This window comes from Pseudorasbora parva, chromosome 12, assembly GCF_024679245.1.
Source record: "Pseudorasbora parva isolate DD20220531a chromosome 12, ASM2467924v1, whole genome shotgun sequence".
Taxonomy (NCBI): domain Eukaryota; kingdom Metazoa; phylum Chordata; class Actinopteri; order Cypriniformes; family Gobionidae; genus Pseudorasbora; species Pseudorasbora parva.
This window is the reverse complement of record NC_090183.1, coordinates 33,841,441-33,850,166: the sequence shown is the minus strand read 5'-3', so window position 1 is coordinate 33,850,166 and position 8,726 is coordinate 33,841,441. Positions and strand designations below refer to the sequence as shown.

Genomic DNA, 8,726 nt, shown 5'->3' with positions numbered 1-8,726 from the left:
ATGTTTTTTGACAGAATGCTCTGGCTCTGCTAACATACACTATCATCTATTTATATTCCACAGAGTGGTTGATTCATAGGGCGATATCCAGACACAATAAGTATTTTGTTAGCTGCATTTGTCTCATTCAGATTCTATTATAGGCCTGTCAAAGCCCTGATGTCTAAATATGATTAGCGTTCCCAGCCAATTTTAGAGGCAATATATTGGGCCTGTCACACTCAGAAGACTTCATCTTCATCTTAGATGCTGGTCAATAATGCGTCCTAATTATAATGAAACATTCAGATTTGAGGTTTAAGAGTGTGATTAGGACATTTGTCAAGGGTTCATTTAAAGATACAGTACAGTGTATATGGACGTTTCTAATAAACAGATTTAATTAGAGAAAGAAAGAAAGAAAGAAACATGGATTAATTGTAGAATTGTAAAATTAAAGGAAAATAATAACAAAATAAACATTTTTGATTTTCAGAATTGTCAAAAAATTGATTAGATTTAAGTGACAGTTCACCAAAATAAAATGTAGTCACATATTGTGACATACACCCGAGTAAAAAAAAAAGATTATATCTATCGATTGTTTACTGGATGGAGGCAAATTACAATTATAATTTCAGAATGGCTGCTTAAAGGGACAGTTCATCAACAATTTAAATGTATTCACCTTCAAGTTGTTCCAAAGCTGTATAATGTCTTTAAGTTGAACACATAGGAAGATACATTCCTACTATGGAAGTCAGTGGTGCCCAGTGTCCACAAAGCAGCCTAGTTACAAACGTTCTTCAAAAGAGCAAAGAAACTCATACGGTTTGAGAGTGAGTAAATAATGAGAGAATTTTCATTTTTGATTGAACTATCCCTTTAAAGTGCACCAAATACGCTACTTAAGAGATCTTTAGAAATAAAGGAATCAAATGTAAAATAATATGTTCTGTTGCAAGTTCACATATTCAATCTTGTGTTTTCTTATGGTTTATTGTTGAGCTGTCAAGTTGTCATTGTTAAAATAATCAGTTATTAAATGATTATTTATTTGTGTCCTTGAAGTCCTTGTTGCAGTTGTTTTTGTTTTTTTAGGGTGGTGTGCAGTGGTGGAACTAGACTTTCCAAGAAATTCATATACATGTCCATTTTGCCAGAGCAGTTTCATCTGCACGTGTTGAGAGAATCTTTAGTGTTGCAGGAAAGATCTTCAGACCAGAATGGCGCAGACTCAATGATAAAACATTTGAGGAGCGATTGAGAATTAGATGCATCAGTGTTGCTCAGTGAGTTTTGCATTGGAATTAATGATAACTGCATTTACAACAACTTTGAGTTATTGGGTTACTTTGAAATTAAAATAACATTGGAACAAAACTAACTAAACAACATTGAGGGGGTCATTTATTTCAAATGATCATGTATTCATGGTTGAGGAGTGACTACAGTGTAAAAAATTAATCATGGGCCTTGTAATTTTCACAAAAATAAAGGTGATAATTAAAAATAGTGTGTATATTTTATTAAGAAAATTGTTTTTCAGTGTTGTATAGCAATACAACCAAGAGACACAGTTTTTTAAAGGAAATGTAAGCAATTTTGAGGCTTGAATTGAGGAACTGATTAAGCTGATAAAATGAAGGAAAATAAGGTTGCTTGTTTATTTTAAGAGAATTAGCTTAAGTTTTAATTAGAGACACCATCCCAGCATGCTTTGCATATGGAGATTGGAGATTAATATTGAAATGAAGTGTTGTTTAATGTGTTTTTGAGTGAAGGGAAACATCTGTTAATGTATAATCTTCATTTATGTTTGACATTTGAAAGGATTTCTGTTATGTTGAAGTTTTGACCATTACCATTTTGCAGAAGAGTAGAGCTTATGGTTAGGTTGTGATGTGAATAACTGCAAGTATTATGATTACTATTATGAAGAATGTTGCTTTGTTCAATGAACAATAACACAATTTAAAAGCATAAAGCAATTTGCTAATGCAAGTGCAATAACAAGTTTGTTTCTACTTGTGCCAGCATCGAACAGACTATTAATTGAATAACATAACTGAAAGTTAAATATAAACAGCTCATTGCCATTTACTCTTTATATATTTTTTCAAAGTCATCTTAAATTAAAAAAACACATTCCACTAATAATATTTAATTCATCATTAAAAAACTTCTTAAATATTATGTGTAATATTGTTACCTTAATTTTTTTAAGTTAGTAAATGTAAAAAATAAGTTTTTAAAATGTAATCGTTGTATTACTGAGGTAAAATGTGTAATTCAGTTAGTTACTAATCATATTAAAAGGAAATTGCTTTGCATTGATAAAGTAATCCAAACCACATTTATAATGAGTAACTTATAACAGTAAGCAATTACATTTCCAAAGTAGCCTTCATGACACTGAATGTATGTGAGATTCAACACATTCTTTCTGTTGTGTGACTATAAAATGTATTTTAATTGTTATGAATGTAATTCCACTTCCTGTCATTCCAATTACACTGAAGGTGGCAACCCTAGTGAATATTAAAGGATTAGTTCACCCAAAAATGAATTTACTCACCCTCAAGCCATTTTAGGTGTATATGACTTTCTTTTTTCAGAAGACTCCAATCAGAGTTATATTTTTAAAAACATGTCTTGGCTCTTCCAAGCTTTATAATTGTAATAAATGGGGGATTAAATTTTGAGGCCCAAAAAAGGGCACCCATTTATCATAAAAGATATTCACACGGCTCCGGGGCTCCGGGGCTTATATGGCTCCTTCTGAAGTGAAGTGATGCGTTTGTGTAAGAAAAATATCCATATTTAAAACTTTATAAGCCAAAAAACATTTTAGCTTAATAAGCTTCCTACAAATGGCCATATGCATCAATTTATGGCGAAAGAGTGACCCCTGACCATTACGTATTGATGAACGTGGAAGTGCAGCGGATAGAGCAAAACACAAATTAGAAGTCTAAAATTAGAATTTTTAAAGATAAATGTCAGAGGATTTCAATATAAGAGAAGAGGAGCTTGAGTTTATTGCCCATGCAGCTCTATTAATTTGAACCGCGAGGTGTCAAAGCTTGAGTCAGGGGTTACCGTTTTGGCATAAGTCAACTTGCGTAGTTCATCCGGAAGAAGTTCTTTTAGTTTATGGGTATTTTTCTTACAAAAAGCCATCACTTTGCTTCAGAAGGCCTTTTTGAACCCCCTGGAGTTGTATGGATTACTTTTATGATGGATGGATGGATGGATGGATGGATGGGTGCACTTTTTTGGACTTCAAAATCTGGACCACCATTCACTGCCATTATAAAGCTTGGAAGGGCAATTATATTTTTATTACAACTCCAGTAATTGTTTTCAGTCATGTGACTGTTGCGGAGCATTGGAGGGCAAAACCGCCATAGAACTGCATTGAACTGCAGCACAAGCCTGTCAAATTTCCATCTTAAAACAAAAAAATGTGAACAAGATGGAAGTTTTGGGCACTTATGATCCACGTACTGCACCTGCCGCAATATTTCAAATCACTAAAACCAACGGGATGGGACGTTCTAAAACATTTAACTTGAAAAACACTTTAGGGTGGTTTGCAATAAAAAGGTTTCAATTAAACTAACTGATGCCACATATGGACTACTTTGATGATGTTTTTATTCCTTTTCTGGACATGGACAGTTTAGTGTCCATAGACTTTCATATGCTCTCTGACTAAATATAAAATATCTTAAACTGTGTTCCGAAGATGAATGGAGGTCTTACGGGTGTGGAACAACATTAGGGTGAGTCATTAATGACATCAATTTAATTTTTGGGTGAACTAACCGTTTAAGCAATGTTTAACACTAATCTAGGATTAGTTTAAAATCGATTTGTTGCACCACTTAATTTTAAACAGATCAATTACGTTGTAAAACTGTTAGAACAGAGCTGATCAAGCAGCACAGGCAGAGGGTGAACTGACGACAGGCTAAATAATCCTTATTTGTACAACCCACCCTTAAAGTGCCATAATGTAAAACAGTGATATAAACAGTGATTTTTATTATGTAGCCTGCCTATATACAGGTGAGCAGATGAGATAATGAATGTAATGCGTTTTGTTTATAACGGATTCTGATGGGGACAAAAATGCTGTTCATCTGCTTTTCTGTATTAAGTATGCATCATCAATAAGGTGTATATTGAATTAGCTCTTTTAAAATGAAGGAAAGCCTTCAAATTTTGCCCTCCTAGTGTGCGAAGTCACGTGAAACTACGAATTGCATTCGTCTGAAAGAAAAAAGTTATATACACCTGGATGGATTGAGGGTGAGTAAATCATGTAAATTATCAAAACAATGTTCATTTTTGGGTGAACTATCCCTTTATGTTTTTGCTCATATCTGTCTTGCTGTGCATGTCAGTCCTGTTATTCCTTAAAGAGGACTTTATGTAACCTTGCTAACTTCCTTATTACATCTTTTCAAAATGGCCACCATCGGGGCGAGCACATTTTATGTAAGAAATAAAGGTATGAATGATATTCGTAAGTACATTTTTTAAACATTATTCTTTGCTTGTTTATAGTAAGAAAACATCTCGGCAATATTATTAGAGTGAATTTTCACAAAATGTCCACTCTAGGACTTTGCACTTATGTTTGTTTCACTTTTTTGTAGTAGACTATGGCTGAGAAAATTGTGAATAAAATCATTGAGGGAGTTTAAGACAGATTTTACCTGGGTCTTGGGAGGATATGGTTAAAGGGGATATTAACAGCTATCGCGAGAGTAGAAAAGCATATTTAGTTTTAGATTATTGGTTCATACAGTAGCAACTTGAGTACTGTAACAAGCTGTTATATGAACTGGACAGTTTGAGAAAATACCTTTTAGTGTTTAATAAAAGGGTGCCAATATAATATTTATGGCCAATGTGTTTTGGGCAAAAGCATTTATTTCATAATGCGATTAACCCCCACTTTTAAATATTTTACTTCAATGAAAGGGTGGATTTTTGTGTGCATTTTTTTGAATGAAAGATCAAAAGGTTAAACAGAATCAAAAGGATCAAAAGCAGAATTATTTTTTTACAGCCATCTTTGGTCATATTTAACAGGGGTGCCAATAATTCTGACGACAACCATACATGGAATTTATTGTAAAATGATAAAAATCTCCACAACAAGGTTCTGATCATACTTTTGGGGTTTATTCTGCCAGAATGTACAGATGACTGTTATGGATATAAAATATTGATAAAAAAAATTATAATAATTATAATGTACCAAATTATCTTGAAACAACACAAACACTGCAACAATATAACAGTAGTCTAATATTAAAGTCTTCATGAAGTGGAAATTGTGTATTTTCTCCATTATTGTGACGTATATCTGAATGAAATGTCTTCACAAAAGAGAAGAATGTAGGGCGGGACTTGATTTTGTTGAGGAGGAATATTGCAGAAGTTGATTACGTTCCCCTCGCAAAACCTTTGCGTTCTTTGCAAGTGAATGCAAAGTTTCTTGGGGGAACGCAAACATTTTGCAAGCGAAGACAAAAACATCTCATCCCATATGATTTTTTTCTTCTTCTCCGTGTCCCTTTAGGCACTCTGTACAATTCTGACAATTCTATTTTGTGTCATGCAGTTCTGAGAAAAAAAAGTTTGAATTCGACTTTTTTTTCTTCCCATGTCGGAAACAAGCTTCCATTAGTCCATGGAGAACGGCATGCACTGAAAAATGGTGTTTACTTTAAACAACTTTTCACTCAGAAATTGCTAGTAAATTCCACAAATATCTACAAAGAAATTGCAAGTAACATAGTAAATGCCACGAGTAAATGTGATATTATTTGACCAGAATAATATTTTCTATTAAAATATACTCCAATATCATCAATCATTTTCCACAATGTATCAGGAAATGCCACGACTCCTAATGCCATGACTGACCAATCAGAATTGAGTATTCCAAAGTGTAATAGCAATCAATAGCTAAATGCTTATACTATAATATTCTGTGAAATAGCTGGCATTTTGATATATAATCCACCAGTGAGCAATTGAATTAAAGTGACACATGGGCTGTTCACAGCTCAGATGAGCCTCATGGCACACGAGTCTAATGGCTTTCTATTGCTTTCATTACTCATGCTCAAATATCGGGCACACATCTTTCAGGTTGTAATCAGACACAATGTACTTGAATGCATGATGAAACACATCATTTTTTTTTGTTTTTCTTTTCAATAGGCAATTATTACATTGCATAGAAATTGAACTGCCAAGCCAGACCAGCATTTAGGCAGGCGAGAGGGTAATAATGACATTCCAAGCCATGGCTGTGAATTCCGATAAATGGTTATGTTAGTCACTCTAAAAACTAATACTATGATTTACTCAATTTTTTTGGTGAAACATTTTTACACTAAAAAACTTGAGTAAATTTTAAAGCAGTGAAATCAATTATAGACACCATATGAACTGAGTAAATGTAAGTAAAAAAATTAAGTAGATCTGAGTAACTGCATTTGTTACATTAACAAATTCAATTGAGTAGAAAAAATTGGGTAAAAAGCATTTTAAAAACCAATATTTATGACTAATATGAACTGTTTTTATTTATGAGTATTACTAACTTGTATAGTATAACTTTAATTTCCTCTAAACCTTTGTAAAATACTCCACAGTCCACACAAACACACTTATACATGACATGGCCTTTATTGTCGACGAGTACAGCAATAACGTTACAGCATATATTAGGCTACTGTTTTGACATGTAAAGAATAACAGTTATTTTACAACATTTAAACTCATGTAACAAACATTTTAGAAGTAAAAATTAAACATTTAAAAGTAATTCAAGTGTAATCAACCGGTCTGTTATCCCATTTCCACCGTATCAGCGCTGTTTCTCGAGCCTGAGATGGACTAACGTTAGCGGTCTGCGGGTGGACTTTGAACTTGAGACCGCTGTCCTGCGTTTCATTTGTAGCTGAAAGATGCTGCGAGGCGCCAGACTCCATAACCTGACAATAAACAAACAGTGCCCAGTTTTAATAAGATTTTATCATCCAAATTCATTATATTCATTATCTTCACGAATAAAGTTGTGTGTTTTGAGCCACACAGCAGGCGTTTCAAAGACCAACACCACACGTTAACTTAAGGTGACTCACACTGTCCCTGTATGTTGTTTTGAATTAAATAAAATGCCTTTTAGCACAGTAATGATTATATAGATTTAAAAAAAAAAAAACATACAAACCTGAATTTCAGAGAGGAAATGCCCCAATTCTGCGACGCTGAGAAGAAGAAACTGCTCTGGTGACTGAGGAGAATTCAAATATCTGCACTCACTCAACCGTCGAGCTGTCGTCACGTCAGAGGGTGGGGGAGGGGCGCATTGGAGTAAACTTACTCAATTTCTTCAGTGTGTGTTAAATATTGATAATCTTGATTTTAATTAAGTAATATTTGTGGTTCTTGAAACAGATCGGTTTAATTTTCCATTCTCAAATATTTTGAAATAAATTTCACAAATGTATTAAGTATATTCAAAATAAATAATTGGTTATTTGAATACTAAATTATTTTAGTGAAAAAAACTTAAATATAACTATAAATTTTAGACAAAATTAACTGTTGGATTTTTAGTCAATTATTTTGGTATGTTTAACTAAAACCATCAAGTAAATGATATTGAGAGATTTTATTAAGTTAATAAAGTTAATTATTACTGTGATATTTACTAAGCCACTGAATTATTTTTTAGAGTGTAGTTTGTGGTTATATCAGTCAAATGGACGTTATGAAAGATGGAGAAAACAGCAGTTATAAATCAATGGCTCGTTTTGTGCTGGTTCTTTCCCCATAATTACAATACAGAATTAATTTGCACATGGAAGCAAAATATGCTAAAAAGCAGAAAATGTTATCTAAAAGTGAAAGTAATTATTACAGAGTTAGTGGCATTGCAGCAACTGCCGCAAGACTCATTTAAAGATACATCTGTTTGATTATTATATTGAATTTTTCATTTGAGTTTAATGAAGAACTGTCTTGCCTTTTCATCACTGTGTCTGTTTAATAAAGAGGCAAAAGTACAAAATGAAAAATATTAGTGTTTAACTACCATGCTAGCACTATTTAGACTACTCAGTGTCAAATTGTATGTAGTCATGGGAAACCATTTGAAAAATGAGCTTTGCTGTGGAAAATTTGCTCAGTAACCACAGAGAGCTTCAGGAACTGCTGTTATATAACAGGTTGTTTTGGAGTGTCTGACAACGTTCTGAAAAAGAAGTCCACCTAGTGTTGAAATCTTGATTGCTTAGGTCGAAGAGCCCTGCGGTCTTCATGTCTCCATTCTGTAAATAATAAATACCACAAACAGCAGAAGGAAAATATTTGAATGTTACTTCACAGCTGTTCTGCAATAGAACTATTGATCTCCAGAAAGTGCTCTGGGATTTTGGTTACATATTTTGGCTCAAAATATGTATACAATTAGAACAATTTCTGGATTCTACAAATGTGTAGCTGTCTTTGCAACACTTTCAAGTGTTCTAGTCTGTTCAGCTTAAAAAGCTGGTATAGAGTCTCTCCTTTTTTTAATCAGCGAACAGTGATGTTACCATGACGATCGATGATGCTGCAGTGAATGTAACTGATGGCTGCTGTTTTCTTAGGCTACCAGAGAAAAAAAATATTGACTTTTTGTTTATTCAATCAGTCGATCCTCTCATTAA

The 8,726-nt window shown here is 33.3% G+C and overlaps 1 long non-coding RNA gene across 1 annotated transcript; it reads right to left on the bottom strand.

The window, feature by feature from the left end:
- Positions 1-6,677: 6,677 nt before the first annotated feature.
- LOC137093622 (uncharacterized) lies at positions 6,678-7,354 on the bottom strand. Its single transcript, XR_010908531.1, has 2 exons — positions 7,244-7,354; positions 6,678-7,004 (listed from the first exon to the last, which is right to left on the bottom strand). It is a non-coding gene; the product is annotated as an uncharacterized lncRNA (long non-coding RNA).
- Positions 7,355-8,726: the final 1,372 nt, after the last annotated feature.